Raw genomic sequence first — 20,982 nt, 5'->3', positions numbered from 1 at the left:
GTGAGGAATGTACTGCTGGTAGCATCTGATGTGCATCCATTGGTCACTATCACTGGTACTATGAAGCACCTAATGGCATGGATAGCAGAGCTGTGCAACTGGCTGACCATGATTATCAGCTAATTGAAGGCAGAATCCACCCATGCCATCACCCATTCTTTCAGATGAAGGTATGAGCATCCTGGTGCTCCAATTATTTATGTGTTATTCTCTATACCCTGTTTCTAACTCAAAAAATCCCATTATCTACCTATTACCAGTTTTCTCTGTGTATATGCCACCTCCTTATGTGTCCTTGTTACCACTGTCTGCCTATGCCACCATTTTATGTTCATTTCTCTGGCTTGCTACTTTCCCTACTCCTTGTATCCACACCACACAAAATCATTGTTACCTTCAGCATCTGTCATTCTTCAAATATAAAAAAAAATTACTTGTCCCAAAAATACACTTTATTAACCTCAACTATATTTCCTTATAATTAACCTTGCATGTATTCCTCTGTTTGCTATTCCCTCTTTTCTGCCTTTAATAGTTTTGCCTTTCCTCCCTATTTTATAATGAACTTCATTGGCACTTTGCTGTGGCCTTCTGTCTGCTGAAGTGCTTGATATGCCCTCTGTGTGTTTATTCAGTGTTCCAGGAAGAAAGAGGTCATTGTCTGCTCCAGGAAGAAAGAGGTCACTGTCTCTCTGTACTCTTCCCTCATTAGACCAATCATTGTGTATAATGCCCCATTTGGCATGTACCTCACTAGACACCTGCAACAGCTGGAGAGGCCACAAAAGTACCACATAAAGAGGATCCTAGGCATTAAACACATATCCTACATGGACAGACTCAAAAGACTCCTGCTATTCTCGGTCTCATATCACCTACTTAGAGATGATCTCTGCTTGACTTACAAAGCCATGTCTAACCCAACTCTGTTAGAAATGCTACATCTAAAGAAATCTCAGTCTTTCCACACCACACACTCCAGAGACCTCAACCTCATTACCACAATCAACAGAACATGGTGGAAGGGCAAGTTCATAACCCAGAGATTGCCCATGCTCTGGAATAGACTTCCCATACATGTCAAGCAATGCACCCCACTTGCCCTATTCAACAGAAATCTTGATGAGTGGATGGGAAATAGAAATCTCACCCCGGGTATCACTCCAGTGGCTCTACTTGATAGAGGCACTGGGAAATAACATCAGGTGGCACAATGCCAGTGCACTTATATGGGCTAGGCTTATAAAGGCTCCAGGGCCATTAGCCTAGTACACACATATGAACCTATGAACTATGTACCTAAGAAGTGGGAAGGGACCTGGGATCACAAGTTAACTGCAACCTTAACTTTGACCACCATGTGTCTACTGTAAAAACAAAGGCTTTCTACAAAGCACACTTGATTAGCAAAGGCATTGCCTCTAGAGCAAAGGAGGTTATAACCCATCTAATGACGTCACTGATCAGGCCCGTATTGAGAATAATGCCCCTTTCAGCATGTACCATACATAGCACCTCCAACAACTGGAGAAACCTCAGAGGTTTCTAACTAACAAGATCAAGGGACTTCAGCATGTGCCTTAAGCAGGCTGACATAAGTCCCTGTCACTATACTATAGACACTATAGACTGTAGGGGAGACTTATGTCTGGCTTACAAAGCAATCTCTGACCCAAACCTAATGAATTTGCTGCACACCTGTAAATCAAATGGGACTAGAGCTACCCATTTCAGGGACCTAAATATGGACTGCAACTTGAATAGGATATGCTGGAGGGACTGATTTGTCTCCCAGCAACTGCTGCATCTTTGGAATAGGCTGCCAATTCATGTGAAGCAGAGCATCTCTGTGTTCAGAAGGAACCTGGACGAAGGGATGGGGCACCCTAAATTCTTACCAGGGGTAGCATCCACAAACCTCCTTGACATAGGCAGTTATTACTAAATACAATCCTGGGTTTGACTAGCATATCCATGGTATTGCATTGAGATGAAACAGCTAGGCTTTAAATGACCTCTGGGCTGATAGCCTAGTAACCTCCTATGATCCTCTGATGCCCTTTGTGGCATGCATGAATGCATAGAGCCTTGGGATACCACTTTACTGCTCTTGTCACATTGATTACATGACTTATTTTATCCTGGCCCCTGTTATGTAGTTCATTTGCATAACTACTGCCTAAGACACGATTGCAGTAAGTTACAATGCGCCCCTTTTCTGTGCTGGTCCTAATACATTCCTCAGCTGCAACAGGCCACATCGTGCTACAGGATCATTGATAATTAATGGTGCAAGACACCTAAGTGAGTATTTCTAACTACCCCTCCATGTGTTTATTCATTGACATTATTGATCTTACATAGAAGCAAACTCCAAGGCACACATACATTTAATTTGACTGTTTATCTGTTCTGCTAGAAAGCATTGCTGAACTTTGCTTTCATTAAACCTATTTTTAAGGATGAAGCATTGAGTGTCCTGTCAGTCCTCTATGACTGAAAATGTAAACTTAAAACTTAGTTGTCAGTATCTGCAGAAACTATTTATTTTTAATGTGACGTATTTTTATGTAGTTACAACTCAGCAATTCTTCAATTGTTTGGATCCCTTTGAGGAAGCAGATTACAGGGCAAATACCAAATTGAAATGAAAGGCTTTTCAGGATGAAGCCCAAAGCATTTGCAGAATTACAGAAAGGAAATACACATTTTCTTTATATGCAGTGCACAAGAAATTAGATTAAACAGAGCAAAAGTAACTTTCTGTGATAGAAAAAAAAAATCATGTTTGAGTGCATTTGCCTATTAGTAAAACAAATGCAAGTAAAGCTAATCACTGGATCATCCTATTAAGTTAGCATCCTTGATTGTATAAATAATATAAAAGTACCAAAGTATGGTACTTGTTGTTAAACAAAGATAGTATATAAAAATAAAAAAAACTTTTATAAAACATTTGAAGACTCATTCGAAGACCATTGAATCATTTTGGATGCTATTCAAAGGATTCAGAAATCCAGTGTCCATGATCACAACCAAGTTAACACTGTTTACAGTGTATGTATGACAGCCCCAAGGCTTATTAATAATCCATGTTACCAGGCCACTGTGCATAATGATGAGATTATCATCATGACCATGGTAGGGAATCATTCTGTGGCAAGGCTAAATCACAAGCAGCTGCTGTGAACACCAACCATAGATGAAAGTCTGTGCTAGTCATCAAAAGCTGCATTTACACATGACAAAGCAGTGTCACTGATGTATTGTTGTAAGTGAAGGCAATAGAAATATAGAAATGTAGAGAAATATCCTATGGAGGGTAATCAGTCAAGGCTGACCAAGTGTTAAGTGTAGAATTGGTAGAAGCGAAATAGAAATAAAAGAAATGGACAGAAGAATAAGAAAAGTGCTAGTGATCAAAGCAGGTCTGCAGAACACATTAGAGAAGAGGTTATACCATGCTTACATATGTCAGTATGGAATACTTGAACTTAGAAACTCAGGCACAATAGGTGGTATAATGTAAGGTAACATGATGTACTGGCCTACACTAATCCATACGACATAAGTGTCAACTTTGTCCAGTTATATTATACCCTGTACTTCTATAACAATATAAATCATATCAGGAGATATCAAGATAAATTTTATCTTATAAGGAGTCACACTAAGGTGTCAAGGTGCAATTGCAATAATTCCTCATGTGCAAAATTAGCGAATTGTCTTTTCTTCTCTTTTTCTGTGTACAGTATTATTTGTTTGTTGTTTACGTTTATATGTATGGGCAGTTTTACCTGACTAGAAATAGGTTACGAATATTTTTATATGTGTATTAATGATTAGAATAGTTGTGTATACATGTTTTATTCTTTTTTTACTTAAATTCCCTCTGTACTCTGATGATAAGCTGATACCCACAATTTTGTTTCGGTTGCACTTGTGTTTCCTAAATAACAATAATGTTTTCTTTGAATCTTTGAAAGCACAGATTAGATGACTGTTACATGTCTACAAGCTGAAAGCAGGGGAAAAAGATAAGCCTGATAAAATGTGAACCCAAGTCTTTGTTGAGCGATATTTTCCAAAACAATGCATTAACACAGTGAGCCACAGAAGCTCTCACCTAAAATTGTTCTGAAAGCCCATATCAGTTTATTATTATACATTTACAGATTGAAAATATCCTCAAGGGATTTGAGCCTAGGAATTTTTTGTATGATATTCTCCCATTCAGTGGATTAACAAGGTAAGCCAAAGAAGTTCTCACACTAGTGGTGTCAGGGAAGCACATATCGGGTGACTGCTTCAAATTGCAAACTGCAAGCAGCTAATAAAAAAAAAACAACCTTGAGGGGATTTGAACCCTCCAAACAGTACAGTGACCCTCTATAAATTACTTCATGGATAAGATGAGCCATGAAAGCAGTTAGACTCAAAGCATATACTTTACTCCATTTCATATTTGACAACTGCCTCTCAACAGTACTCAGCTTCTTTGTATTGTTAATGGCAAATGAGGCTAATGTTTGTAGTACATGACATTGATTGGACTTTATTGCTTCTACAGAATGAGTAGTGCCATTTGTCATTAGTTGTACTTGGGTATTAATGGTGCTCATTGTGATCTGTTAAAGTATGACCATGACAAGTAAGTTATTTAGACTCCCTTTTGTGGCATGTATGTGGTGTGTATATTTTATGACAACATTAAAGTTGGAAATGTGTATATAGGAAAGAGACAAAAAGCAAAAACAAGTGGAGAGTTGAACATTAAGAATGAGCAGGATGGAAATGGTGTAGGATGATACCTCACAAATTCGTAGCTGTAAAATTCTTGCTAAAGTTGAAATAATGGTGTGACAAAGGTACAAAATCAGCGAATGATTTCACATATTGCTCCTCTAAATGTGGAAACTGACTAAAATGTAGGTTTTGAATTATCATGCAAATGAAGCTCAAATCTGCGTCATTATTTACTGACTTCAATCCTCCTAGATTTGTCAAAAAATAGAAATATTATGAGAACCACACCAAAAACTATGAGCCAAGCGTCTAGATAGTCTCAAGAGAGTTGATTGGGGGCATTTCTATTTTTCTTGTGACAGGTACAAGAGAAGAAAAAGTTGAAGAAAGTTAAAAAAAATGAGGAAGGTTAAGAAGGGTATGTTAGGTAGCAGAGAAAGACAGATATGATGTGGGGTAACACAATGAGGGAAGGGGGTACAAATGGTGAAGAAGACATTAGAAATGCAGAGGGAAGAAAGGGGCAAGGTGAGGACTGCAAAAACAAGAGAGAACAAGGACACACTAGGGAGGGGTGGGCCAAGACTGGGTGATTGCATTTACAATCTCTGCCAGCTGAGACCAGTGGAAGATTACACATCACTTTGGGTACTGTCACTACTGGGTATAGAATCATAAGCTGAAGCCAGTGTGGAGCAACCCCCTAACATAGTTTCGTAATGTATTACACCTGAACATGGGCGTATGGCCAAGTCCAAATATAAAGCGGGTGCATGAATTTAAATGTTTCTAAATCATCTTGTTTTGTCTCATTATTATACTCAGCACCTCATTATACAATCACTGACATATAACAAACCCAACCATATTATCTAGCCCTGCTATGTGATGTAGATAGGTTTTCTGAATCACACACACCCTACTTGTGATTCCTTGTCACACAAATCCAAAACTGCAAAGTCCAGCTCACAGAAAAACAATCAATAACCCAAAACAACAGTGTGCAAGGTACCAAAATGTCAGGAGAAAATTAAAACAAAAAAGATCTTAATTTAATACTTATTCAGTAATGTAGTTAAATACTTTTGTCTTTGACATATAAGACTTTCTGAGACTATGACTGCATTTTTAAAGTTTACATATTTTTCCAGAGATTCTATCAATTACTTTGGCATTGAGTTATATAAGGATATGAATACTGGTAGGCTTCACTCAAGTTTATACCTGATGGAAACATTTTGCAATTCATACTTACATTATTTAAGCGAGCACCCTTTTTATCACAAGAAGAGCCTAATAAGAGGGCAGACGACAAGGGCTGCCTGAATGATTTCTGATTATCAGCAATTTTTAAATGAAATAGAATTCTTCGGGGCATATTTTTAGAAAGGGGTTACCCACAAGATTTAGTAACTATGGTGGCAAGTGAGGTTATTACCAAATGTGGCAAGGATTTTAAGTCTATTTTAGGTGAGAGACCCCTAGCATTGAGGTTCAGATTCATTCAAGATAATCATTACACAAAGCTTTTGTTTATAGTCTTGATTCTAAAGCTAAGAGTATTGAAAATATTATTACTAGACACAGGAGCATGTTGGCATGTTTTCCAGATATTAAAGAGTTTTGTGTAGAAGAAGAATAAGAATAGCAAATAAATTTCGGGAAAAAAAACAGTTATGGATGATATTCCAAATGGTAACAATAGGATTGGCACCCTTAAGTGTGGTTCTTGTCATAAATGTAAATATTTGATCAGTATTCAGAAAGTTTACTTAAATGCTACAGATTTGAATATAAACATGATGAAACATTTTAATTGCAATAATAAAGGGGTGGTTTACTTAGCCTATTAGTTAGGTTCTCCGGGCTGCTGTGTAGGGAAAAGAGAATGCTTTTTATAAAACAGAATTATGAACACGTGTATCATATTGAACATCAGAATGAATGTAATTCTTTATATATTAGGTTCTTTGTTCTTGTCCAGGTTTTATTTAGCTGCAGGGGTAGATCCTGGGAGACCAGGGTAGGATGAAAGGACCTACACTGGCAGCTAAAATTTCATGCTGGGCCACATCCAGGTATAAATAACACTATTTCTATTTCTGGTGTATTAAAAATATGTGCAGCTAAGCTTTGAAATTTACAGGATTATCTTTATATATTTTTATATTTTTATATTTTTATATATTTGTCACTCACATATGTGTGTTATATATTTTGATATTGTTTTTTATACAGCTTGTGTTGTATATTATTATTCTCAAACTTTATGTTTTTATATTTTGTTACAATAACTGGGATTTTATGTGTTTGATTTGAAATTAAGATGTTGTAACAAGATATTGTTTTTGAAGGTGGATTGATTAATTAATGATTTTTTTATTGGATTGGTTAACACATTTCATCTAATAGATCATTGTGTTTTTAAATTTGGGGAGGATTGACTGTTTTAATTGTTTTGAGGAAGTCTTAAATGTACAAGATGAAAGTGCTAAACTACATTACAGAATACTAATTAATTTAAGATCTTTTTTGTATGTATTTTCTCCTGACATTTTGATACCTTGTGCAGTGTTTTCTGGGTTATTTAGTGTCACACAAGTCCACTTAGAATGATGTGGCAAAGTTTTCTGAACCTGGTTTTAAGTGTTCCATGGTTCAACAAAGTAGAGTGCATTTTTAAGTAAAATAAATTCAATTAAGGGGAACAAGCTGAGAAACAAATAATATTATATCAGATGGAGCTGTGTCATTATTTTTATTTATTTGTTTGTTAACAAACTGATCAAGTTACATTTCCCCTATTATTTGGGATCACAAATGATCAGAATACAAAAAAAAATCCATGTGCATGCTTACACACATATAGAGCATAGAGGTTACCATGAAACATGGATAAGAAATTCAGCCACACTCATCTTACATTTTAATGGTAAACATATCAATTATAGAGAAGTGAATTACAATGTATTTATTATTTATTTATCATTTTTTGTTGACAATATAAGAAATTGATCTTTCTGAACTATTTTCCAGCTCAGCTCAGGCATATTTGACATTTGCAGTCAGATCAAAATTAACAAATGGCAGTCACAGTAAAATTTTTATATTAATTAAAGTATTGTTCATCAGCTAGGTCCTCCTAGTACAATTTTCAGAAGAAGTACTTTCATACTGATAGGCCAGCAAGTAAACTTAGGATTTATTAAAGAAAGCATTAACTGCAAATAGGTTTTATGTAATCAGTCATAAAGGGAATAACCACTTGTAATAGAAAGTATTAGTTGGTCATACAGTAATGACAATTTACTTTAGGTTTAAGACAAGTTTTAAGAGGAATTACAATGGTTACAGAAATCAGAGAATACACTGCTGAAAGTTTTTTTCTCCAGGTCTATGTAGTGTGTGAGGGAAAGAGATGACTTTTATTAAAATAAGGCTTTTGATGCGATGTACTATATGAAAAAGTAATTTAAATATCAGCATTTGTTTTATCTCATCACTCACTCTAAAGATAAACAGTAGCAGAGATAGGTCAGATTTTGCTTCTATGGAAGCATTTCAAGCTTCTTTATTATCATATAGCAGCAGAGCCAGATCATGGACAAATGGAGCCCCCATATAACCATTCCAGTGTCCCCTTATTTGACTCTGTCCCCCAAATTACCATAAAAACTGTTCAAAACTATGTGTCCATTCCATTTTCTTCTTTAATTTTGAAATGATTACAGAACTGTGGATTTAATTTAATGCCTTTGATTTAGTTATCCTTTGTTGACTGAGTTAATCCCACTATGTTAGTAGCCTCTTTTCAAAGAAGACCCAAGATGGTATTTATACAACTTAGTAAATTTGATCAGTGCAGTGCAGAACTTCTCCTACTTGTCATTGTTGTAAGTGGGACCCATTTTGCAGAAACATTTCTTGTTACCATTCCAGGCACAAAGGTTGCCTAGAGAAACTGGGAGGCAGATGGATAGTGAAGGAGATGATGGAGTGTTGAAAAAAATGGAGAAGAAAGCAAATATCAAAACTGGAGAATATGTGCAGGATTCTGAGGGAATGTTTCAAAGAAATCTATTTAATGGAGATGAGTCAGCAAATGATGGATATATTATTACAACACTTTAGTTAGGAAGGTTGAAAGATGATTTACATAAAGAAATGCTGTTGCAGAATGAGCCAGAAAATGAAGGAGCTGTTTCCAGTGGGGACACTATGGAGAAAATACTATAGGAGGATGCAGATACAATCCTGACGAGGTGGTGAGATGGAAAAGAAGACATATGCATAGAAAGTAAAAGAAGGCAAAAGTGAAGTAGCAGAAAAGAAGACAGAAGAAAATTAAAATTGGAGGTACATGGTAAGGATTCAAAGTACAGAAGACAAAGAAATTGGTAGGTATGAAGTGTGGGACAATTTAATAGCTCATTTTGGTGTAAAAGCACACAAGGTTAAAACATTTATTTTTTTAAACAAAGAAACTTTTTGTGACATATTTGAAATTATTTTTTCAATGGAAAATTTTCTTGGAGAATATGAAAAAAGAAAGACTGTAACCCATGGAATCTTCATGTGATAAAAGCATTTAACAGGGAAATAAAAAAGAAAAGCCATGTACAATTTCAAACAGAGGTAGAAAGACAAACTTTGGAAGGACATTTGAAAATTTTATATAAAGAAGTACTGAACATTAAAATAAAAAAAATATCAACACTGAAGACAAACCAGAAGAACAAAACACTAGGTCACAAATGGAACAGTCCTCAGGTTGAAGCAAGCAGTAGCACAATCCAAAATAACACAATGATCTGATGAAGTTTCCATTGGGGAATTAAAGCACTTGTCTGTATGAAAAAAATCTGAACTGAACTCCAACTCAGGTGGATGCATGTTATTGTACACCTTTGTATGAGACTATAGGCCATGTGGATGATGTGTTGAACTGTATATTCAACCATATCCACCATATCATGAAGGTGTATGTGCTACGTCACACCATGTTGTTGTTGTCACAGGACATTGATTTTATGTAATAGGCCTGCATGAAGGTTAGACAGTGTATACTGCCTATTGTGATCTGACCTAGGGTTCTGACACACACACACAGGTATCATTGAGAAAACCCCCAAGCTCATGAACCTTACATCAGTTGATGGGTAAACATTTGGCTTACTGAGAGAACACATCATGTGAAAGCTGGTGAATCAACGAGTACCAGTAGAGCTTGTCACCATTGGCAAACCCCAGGGATCTATGCCTGTCCCTTCACTGTCTGAACTGTATTTCTTTACAGATAAGGCTAAAGTATATGGCCTTTGGCTTACCAAGTTTGTTGATTCTTACATATTGTGTACAATCATTGAGTCCACCAATGGTGATAGCTCATTACAGGAGAAGCTAACATACACAACTGAATGGTGACACAGGTACACAATGTACAAATAAATGCAGACATGTGTGTTTGTAATGTTATCCATGAGAAAAGTGGAGTTCCATGTTAATCACATCATTGACAACGGTCCTGCTATGCAGAAACCTAGTGATGCAAGCACTGGAACATATTTAGATAGCAATCTGAATTTTGACCATCAAGTGTCCACACTACTATTGAAAGCCTATTTTGAGCACATCAAAAGTCACACCATCATATTGAGATCTTAGGACTGTAATGACAGCACTGTAGTCAAACCTCATTACAGCATTAATAAGGCATAATGCTCTTTTTCGCATGTAGCTCATCAGACACATGTAGCAGGTGGAGACACCACAGGGCTTTCTCAGCAAGATAACACAAGGCCTACACAACATACCATGATGTATGTAGATACATTAAAAGCCATGTCAGTGTAAATGTTATTGTATAGGATGAGGTGACTTATGCCTCACCCCAGGCCAGTCTCTGACGCTGCCCTCATGGAAGTACTGCATATCCAAACATGTGATATAGCTAGTGACATCAGCAGTGTCTGTTGAGAAGAAATTAACAGTGTCCCTCATACTGGTGTAAAATGTTCTCTATAATGTCAAGCAACAGCTCGCACACACACACACACACACACACACACACACACACACACACACACACACACACACACACACACACACACAAACCTAGTTGACTGCAGTGAGAATAGGATGCCTATCTATCTAAGTACACAGACTACAGAACACAGTACTTTACACCTTTACACATGTGCCTCAACTCAAGTCTGGCTTGGAGTGTGTCAGAAAACACTTTATAGCTGATGACATCAGCAGTGTCTGTTGAGAAGAAGATAATGTCCCACATGCTGGTGTAAAATTATTTCTGTAATGTCAAGAAAGAGCTCTCACACACAAAAAGAAACCCACACCCAGTCGACTGCAGTAAGAATGGAACCCCTACCTATCTAAGTACACAGACTACAAAACACAGTATTTTATGCAAGCAACACAGCTCAAGTCTAATTTGGAGTGTGTCAGACAACACTTTATAGCTGATGACATTAGCAGTATCTGGTTAGTAGAAGATAACAGTGTCTCACATGCTGATGTAAAATTCTGTCTGGAATGTCAAGCAACAGCTCACACACACACACACACACACACACACACACACACACACACACACACACACACACACACACAGTTGCAGTGATAACAGAACCCCTACAATAAAACATGGACTACAGAACACAGTATTTGATGCAAGCACCCTGGCACACATTTTATTTAAACAGGAGTACAGGTGAACTTGTAGTAGATGACATCAGCAGGCCATGTGGGAGACAAGAGGTTGGGATGCCTGTATGAAATGGATGTGTAGGCATTAGCAAGTATCACAATACTGCCATTCCATGGCATTGGAGCAGTAACTGTGGGTTACACACTTCTGCTCTGCTTTCTAGGCATATGCATACATCCAATTGACTGCAGTGAGAACAGAACCCCTACCTATCTAAGTACATAGACCACAGAACACAGTACTTAATGAAAATGCCACAGCACGAGTCTGATTTATACAAAAGTGCAGGTGAGCATTTAGTAGATAACATCAGCAGGCCATGTGGAGGACAACAGGTTGGTAGGCATGAATGGGCACATAACTTCATAGCTTCATATGAGGCTACTAGCCTAATAAACACCAGGGTGTTTAGAAGCCTAGCTGTGTAATAACACAAGTACCCTTATAGAGCATATTTTGATAGTTATTTTTAGCAGAGAATGTTTGTGAGCAGCACCAGCTGGCCCTGCCCATGAGAGACATAGGTGCTAGCCCAGAGGTGACTTTACAATCATCCAACCAGTTGTCAAGGTTGTGCTTGAACAGGTTCATTGAGAAGCACTGTTTCACATGCAGTGGGAGCCTATTACAGAGAAGTGAGACTTGTTGTGGGATATATCTGTCTCCCCAGCATGTTTTGTTTATGTCACAGGCTAGGTTGAGAACCCTAGGGCAAATTATTGTTGTCCCATTTGAATTATAGATGTCCATCATGTCCACTAGGGCAGAGTCTGAGACTGCTGTGAAGGCCAGCCATTGGTCACCAAGGCAGCCTGAATAATACCAAGTACAGTGACAGGTATGCCAGTATTTCCATGTATGTCATGTTTGGAGGCCTTGGAGTTTCCCACGCACAACCCTATGTTCTCTTGAATTGCTGCCAGTGTCTGGTGAGATACAGAAAGATGTGAACATTGTAGTCCATTATTGGTGTGATAAGGGTAGAGCACAGCAGAGGTATGACTACCCTGGTCCTGGATGTGATGTCCATACATATGATGTGAATAATGCAGATTGTGTGTGTCACCATTATGGGCCCATAGTGATGGAAGTGTAGATTGCTATCAACATGTGTTTCCAAGTCTCACAACACTGTGTTTGAGCTTAGGGGGGTGCTATGTATATCACAATTAGCAGAGGTACTTCAATGACAAAGGTGATGAAGAGTCATTGTATGCTTAATGTTCAGTCTGAGAGTTTGTTACCAATCATCAGTCTGTGTCAGCCCCTACTGTAATGTGCTACCATCACTGGGGGACTGTACATGAGTATATCCAGTTAACAGTCTTCTGCAAACTTGGTAAACCACAGGCCATCTACTGTTGCCTGTGTTTCATGGAAGTATTTTCCAAATAACTTAGGGCCCAGCACAGATCCCTGTGGAATTCCACTGGTGAGTGGGCTATTTGTGGAGATGGAGTCCCCAAATTTGAGAGTGTATGTTCTGTCATTGAGAAAAATTGGATATCCATCTAGTACTGTATGGCCTTGGATAACGCAACATAGGTGGTATGTCCTGTTATCTGTCATCCAGGTCTTTGGGGTCAGCATCCAAGAAGTCCACAAGAGTCAATAAGCAATATCTACCCTTGACAACACCAAACTGGGTAGGGTCAAGTGTTTTGAAGGTCACTTATGTCCTTGAGGATATGGTCCATGCTGATTCCTGTACTAGCCTTGCAGATAAGGCTTTTTAGGCATATGGGTCAATAGCTGTAGCACTGCATGTTACCAGACTGATGTGCATTGCATTGCATAGCACAAAACATTTTATATTATATTTTGTAGTGTGGTTGATATATGTGTGGAAAAATACTGAGACCCCAGGATTGTAGTGCTGGGGGGGGGGGGGTTGCCAACACATGGATGTATTTTAAATATATGATATATAGATAGGAGCCTCAGTTTGTAATGTTTTTACATGTAATTTCACATCATATAAAGGAAATGGACATTACACAGCACTGATACAGCATAATATATACATTTCCATAGGATGGTAAGTGGTGGGTTTGCACAACGGTTAGTAAAGTGCATACGTATGCAAGATACACATGTTTGTGTACTGCTAAGCAGTGCACAAATGCAAGCTGCATTGCTAAAGTCTGACAGTTAGTACTGAGTTCCTGGAATATACCTGCTACTTAACCAACTCTGTGGTAGCACATGCTAATGAAGTTAATGCAGTGATAAATTCCTTTTTTGGGCCAGATGTTAATGGGTTTGAATACAACTGTATCTAATATTTTAAATACTTTCGTATTACCATTGCTGAGTGATGTGCACCATTGAGCAATAATGCTTTAAAGAAAATAAATGGGGACGATAGGACAGTGATGAAATGGGGAGCAAGCAGGGGGAAGAAAAAATGGAAAGCAGTGCAGGAATGTGCAGGAGGGAGGTAGGAAAGACCCATAGCTATCTATTTCTTCAACAGTAAAAACTGTTAATATATTCAGAAAATTAGCTGAATGTGGCCTCTCATCTCCAGAGAGGGGTGACCACAACACAATCATGTTGTATAGCCAATTGGACTGAACTGACTGTGTCAAGAAGATATACATGAGAAATGGAGAGCTATGTATGGGAATTTTTTTTTTCTTTTTTTTGAGAGAGGGAGAGAGAGAGAGAGAGAGAGAGAGGAATTTTGGGCAATGGGCATAGGTATGTCTGAGTCTGGTAAGTTGGGTAGATGAGAAAGCAATTGGAGAAGAGATCAGTGGATACCATGGATGGGGTGAGGGTGGGGACATACAGGAACAGTGGTCATCAAGCTGAGTGACAGAGATAATCCAATCCTCACCCACAGAACTATCATCACTGTCACCTCACTCTGCCACTGGCTGGAGCACTTGATGTCTCCTTCTCCTGTGACTATGTAAAATGAAGGAGAGCAGCCTCCCCAGCCAGCATAGGCATGCACAAACAGTGCAGTGTACAACTCTAAGCATCATTCCTAGCAACTCAGTGAGGATGACAAACTCACTACCTTTGCCCAGAGGGAACCACTTGACTGTACTCTGGGGCAGGGCTACTTAAGGGGGCAGGTAATGCAGAGGCTACAGAGGTAGTGCTTCCAGGTTGGATCCTAGATGTGCTGCGTAATGGTGCCAGAGCTGGTGGAGTGGAGGCAGGCAGATCCTGTGTGGCAGACCTACCCTGCTGTGCTGTGGAGCATTTCTTGATATGGTACACATGGATGGCATGCACACATTTTGACATGTAATAAAATAAAACAAAAAATAAAAAAAATAAAATAAAAAGATACATAAGGGTTGGGTGACAGACAAATATGAGATAAGATTAGTAACTTCATATATAACAATGCATTACAATGTGTTAATACAATTATTTGACTCTATTATCTTAACCTTTACTCTTAAGACTACCATCTGCTAACAGATAACTTTTACTTTTAAGACTACTAGCTCATAACAGATGCACACTACACTACAGATTGCAGCAAGTACACCTTTATATGTGTATATATTGGACATATGCTTGTTTCAGTTATAAAGATGACACTTTACAGAGGGCATGTGTGCCACTGGTATAGAGCTTTTACTTTAAACCTTTAAGTAACACATAATTGAAGAATTAACAGTATTGTATATTTGGGAAGTGTGGGATTTGAACCCACAACCTCTGACTAAAGTCTAATATTGTATTCTTGGTCTGTGCTACAGACTAATACATGCATACTTGCTTTTACAGTTGAAATACGCATGCTCAATCTGATACAACTCTATAAAATACCAAAAAAGCTATCATTAACTTTTAATGCTACAATAACACTATACTTCTGCTGTATACATACCACATGCCTCCCTCATCCTCACAAATCTAGCGTCATGCATCCTAACATTGACCACCCTTTCATGGCACATGTGGAAACAACATACCAGAATACGATTATGATTACAAGTCTTGCCTATATTCAGTTTTTAAGCCTTACAAGTACTCTCTGTAGTTGATATTTACACATCCATGGGATGTCCACAGTCCTGTATTCTTTGATCCAAGCTCTGAGGGTATCCCTGTTTCTGCAGTGTAAGTCACTGAAGTGGTGCCAACATTGGTCACCAGTGGGCCAGAAACAGATGACCCTAGATACATCTCAGGTCAAGCTATCCCAAGCTTCTGACATACTGGGAGCCAGAACAGTCCCACAGCAGCAGTGTGGCAATGTTGTATTTCACTAGGAATTCAATAAAAATGTTTGACTCCTGGACATCCCATCTCTGATCCTTAAATTTCACAAAGTCTCCACAAATGCCTAGTATGTCTACTGTGGATCAAGGGCAATGGAGACTCATATTTTCCCACCAGTGCCATTTATCATGTTTACTGAGAGTGCACACACTGTTTGAAAATGTTGTGCAGTTTTTGCCATTGTGGTGCTCGGCAGTGTACACCCCTGAGCCCCGATTTTGCAAGATGGTAAGTGGTGTGCAACAATAGCAGTCCTACACTTACACTGTTACACAGTTGTTACAAGAAGGTTGAGAATACACTTGTCTGTGTTGCAGCTGATTGTTATAAACTGCAATGTCATAACAGTAAAACAAAGTTTGCACATCCTGTACTCGAACCCAGGACCAGCCATATCCCAGCCCAGTGCTTAACACCCACTGTCACAGGACTTGTTACCTGACATCAGTGGCATGGATTGAATGAATATGGTTTCTGTTTGTGGCTGTCTGGGTCTTTTCTGCTTCTTAGGTTGTCTAGTTAGCTAGTTTGCTCACTGCTGCACTTTGCACACTTGACATAAGCATAGCCAAAACTTCCATTCATTTCCTCCATTCCCATGAATGAGCTACGTGCCACAGAGCAAAACAAATACTGGCCAAAAAAAAGACATTACTCAAACAAAGACAGAAAAGGAAAAAAGAAAGGGGGAGGGGCAAGTTGTTGAAATGAGAAAAATCAATGTTTGACATACACACAAGAAAATTATGACCTTAGCCCTCTTTGCAACAGAAACATCTTTGCAGCAAATAAATTAAGTCATTCTTCACACAACCTACTGCAACAGAATGTACACTGATCTCAAACCATAAATGGTTATTTGTACATTTATTACATTTATTATATTTGGACATAGAGCACTTAGTGATCACACAACCTGTTATGATTATTGCTTACAAATATACAGCACCGTCTTACCTTTCTGTGCTTGTTGGTCATTCTGTAGTTGTCAGACCAGTACTCATGCAATGTGTAACCAATTCTGTATCATTGGCTTTAAAATGTGTGAGGATATTAAATGGGAATAATATGATATGCAGTTGACACCAACTGAAAGGCAGATTTGATGGCACAAACAAGCATAGACTGCTCTATGGAGGGAGGAAAGGTGGGTTATTGTTATGACACATACAAGGGTACACTGTTCTTTTGTTGAGAGAGCAAAGGTGAGTTACTATTATGGCACAAATAAGGGTACACATTTATTTTGGAGGGAGCGAAGGTGAGTTACTGCTATGGCACAAAGAAGGATATGTTGCTCTTGTTACTCTCCCTGTTTTGCATCCTGCCTGTTGTTTGATCTTGTGAGGGTTATGAAGTCAGAAACTGTAATGTGCATCATTATTTTCTAACTTCTCTCTTTAATGATTTTCCAGTACAAATGTATGGGGGCATTCAGTGATTATCAGTACTTTTGAGAGGTATGACTGTGTTTGTCTTTGATGCCTGAGGCGTACTAGTTACTAATGAACACAATTAAGTCAAATAAGTCTCTGCTGATACATGTTAGGGTAATGTCTGTACAAATCTCCCACCTTTTACTTGCTTACTGTACTAAGTGATGAAATACAAGGATATGACATAATATTATAAAACAATACACGCCAGATTCAGGATTTAACTTGTAAATGGAGCAGCTGCCACAGTGTTAGTTCAGAGATGACGTTATCTGATGCAAGCAGTACATGGCCAGGTAAAGGTAGTATGAGTTGCCTCACATCAATGTTACAACATGTATGTGCATAGGAGGAAGGCTTTAGGCCCCTAAGTGGTGAGTGAGCATGATATGCATTGTCTCTTAGCCAATGCAAGGGCATATTGAGCATGCCTATGTCTGCCTACACCCACAGTAGCTGGTGTTTCCCCCTCTGACTCCTCATCTGTCTGTGGCTGTGGTGACCTTGGCATTAGTGCTGGGATGTGTGGCCCTTCCCCTTGCTGATCTTGCTGCAGCTGTTTCCTCAGGATTATGTTAAGTAGCATGGCACATACTGTGAAGATTTCTGTACATGTCCATGGATTGTACTGCAGAAGTCCCACAGAGGTATCTAGGCACTAGAATTGTGATTTCAGCAGCCCAAACACATTCTCTATGACATTTCTGGTTTGAGCGTGTGCCTCATCATGGCACTATGGGTATGTGTGCATTTCTGATTGATGTCATCAGCCATGGTTACAGTGTATAGCCTGCATCCCTCAGCAAATGACCCTGTGGGATATCCCCCCAGCAAACATCTGGTACAGTTGGAAAATGTGCCAGTTATGTGAATCATCGTAAATGCTAGAGTTGCCAGCACACATGCTCAAGATGAATCCCTTGACATTACACATGACTTGGCAGTTGATAGAGTGGTAGCCCCTTCTGTTAATGTAGAGCTTACCCTGTTCCCCAGGTGGTGCCTTAATGTCTACATGAGTGCAATCTATGGCACCCAGTACTTCAGGGTAGTGTGCTACCTGATAGAATTGTTGCATATTTATGGCACTCTCCTCAGAACTACAGGGAAAATACATGTGCTGACTGGCATGTTGGAACACAGCATCCAGGAATTGGTGGAGGATCCTGGATGCTGATGCCAGCATATCCGCTGTTGGTCTCTAGCTAAGATTCTAAGGCCTACACATATTTTTTCTCCACTGGGATGGGTTTCCCTCATTTGGCTCTGGCTCTCAGTTGAGGGCGGCAGAGGTTGCAGTTCCTGTAATTGTTCCTGTCCACCCTGTAGCTCTCTACAATTTCCCTGTCTTGTAGGTTGTGAAATGTTAAATGGGTCCTGAAAACTCTTCTACTTCTTGGCCTAGGCATATTGGCAGGAGCAGCAGCATTGGCTTCAGCCTGTAATATAACAAATGGATTAAAGCAGCAAACATTAACATTCTGTCCAAGTTGACTTTCCGTGTCTGTACTCCAAAAGTTTTTATATCTGCAGGAAAAAACACTATGGAGTCTGTCGAATAGCTCCACCATGTTGGCTGGGTTCATTAGCATGCAATTCATCTGCTTATGCTATAATTATCATCTATAAAAAACACCTGTTGCTTAACTGACAGAAAGGAAAAAAAGGAAAACAAAAGGGCAAGTAGTTGAAATGAAGAAAATCAATGTATGACATACACACAACAAAATGATGGCCTTAGCCCTCTTTCCCACAGAAAAGGTTTTGCAGCAAAAAAAAACTGAACTCATTCTTCAAACAACCAACTGCAACAGAATGTGTACTGATATCAAACCATAAACTGTTATTTGTATTTTTATTATATATATGTATTATATTTGGATGTAGTGCACTTGGTGATCACACACCCTGTTACAATTATTGCTTGCAAATATACAGTTCTGCTTTACCTTTCTGTGTTTGTTGGTCATTCTTTTGTTATCTGACCAGTACTCTGAGATGTGCACTGTGTAACCCACTCTATATCATTGGCTTTAAAATGTATGAGTGTATTAAGTAAGCAATAATGCCCGGCAGAGTGTGTGTTAATGTGTAATCAACACCCACCCAGGGGTGTTATGAGGCCAAAACAATGCAGGCAGATGGCGTCTGCACCCCTGGAATGGCATTAATTACACATTAATACACACCCTGGAGGGCATTATTTCACTTAGAGAATGGGCTCACTGTAAAATTGTTGTTTTTTTCATGCACGCATTCACTCACTCAAGATCGCTCACTCTCTCTTGATCTCTCTCTCACACACACACACACACACACACACACACACACACACACGCACACAGAGTCTTCTCTGCTTTCATACGTGCACTCACTCACACAAGATCGATCTCACTATCTCAAAGTCTCTCACACACCCGCACACAGTCACTTCTGCTTTCATACATGCATCCGCTCACACATGATCGCTCTTAGTCTCTCTGAATCTCTCTCACATGCACACACACACACACACACACACACACACACACACACACACACACACACACACACACACACACACACACACACACACACACAGTGTCCTCTGCATTCATACACACATTCACTCAAAAATGCAGACAGAAAACTAAACACACACACACACACACACACACACACACACACACACACACACACACACACACACACACACACACTTCTTTCTTTTTTATTTTTCTTTTTACACTCACTAAATAGCAAAAGCAGTGCTTAGTGAGTGTAAAAGTAATGGAGGCTGTTTTTTGGCAGTCCGAGCTCCATGGCAGCTTGATATGCTGCCATGAAGCAGCAGACTCATTTTTCATTGGGCATTACTTGTACGTTAATACTCTGCTGGAGAACATTCGTTCTCCAATCAGGGTGCTGATGTACAGTTTGCCCATTTTCTAAGTGAAAATAATATCATATGCAGTTGGCAACAAATGAAGGGCAAGTTGGATATTAAGAAACAAAACCTGTGAATAGTGTGCTGCTACTTACATGTCCAACCTTATATCTAATGCTTTTTAGATCTAACCTGACACACCCATTGGAAGTAAGGCAGCCTGCAGTGGTATTGTGTTTTCTTTCTCCCAAACAGCAATCACAGTTGCACTCCATTAATAATCTACACCCCATATAAAAATGCAACTGTGTAGCTAGGCAAATTGATGGTGAGGACAGTTGTATATGTTTGGAAGACTGCAAACATGCTTTTTCTTCACGATATGTCTGTACAGAGAAGTACTGAATGTCAGAAGGTATGCTTCCATTTTGTCACCTACGTACTGTACACACTGGAATGTATTTAAGAATAATGTGAAGCAAAGGCTTTTACACTTTTATATGTATGTATTAGTTAGAAGTGTACCGATGGCAGTGGCATGTTTGTCAGGCCATTTTAGAGATATACATGATTGCCAATACAAAATGAAATGCTGTGTGATAAATATGTACAAATGTTTCAGGTACAGGTCCTTTAACAGCACTTTTAGCATTTCAAAGTTGTTCTGTTAGCAAAATGGGTCATTTTCTTTTGTGGGGTGGGGCATGAGTTACTGTTACGGCACAAACAAGAATGGCCTGTTCTTTTGGTGGGGAGAGCAAAGATGAGTTACTGTTATGGCACAAACAAGGACATGTTGGGCTTGTTACTCTCCTTGTTTTTAGTATTAAATATCTGTAGACTGTTTATATCTCATCACTGGGTAATACTGACTGACTACCTTTTCTGTTTTATCTAGAAACTGTTATTTTGTAGTTATGTGGTACTTATGGGTATTATACTTCTGTTGTCTTTTA

Source organism: Protopterus annectens, chromosome 14.part0 (assembly GCF_019279795.1).
Source record: "Protopterus annectens isolate FY-2018-M chromosome 14.part0, PAN1.0, whole genome shotgun sequence".
Classification (NCBI taxonomy): Eukaryota; Metazoa; Chordata; order Ceratodontiformes; family Protopteridae; genus Protopterus; species Protopterus annectens.
This window is presented reverse-complemented; position numbering follows the sequence as displayed.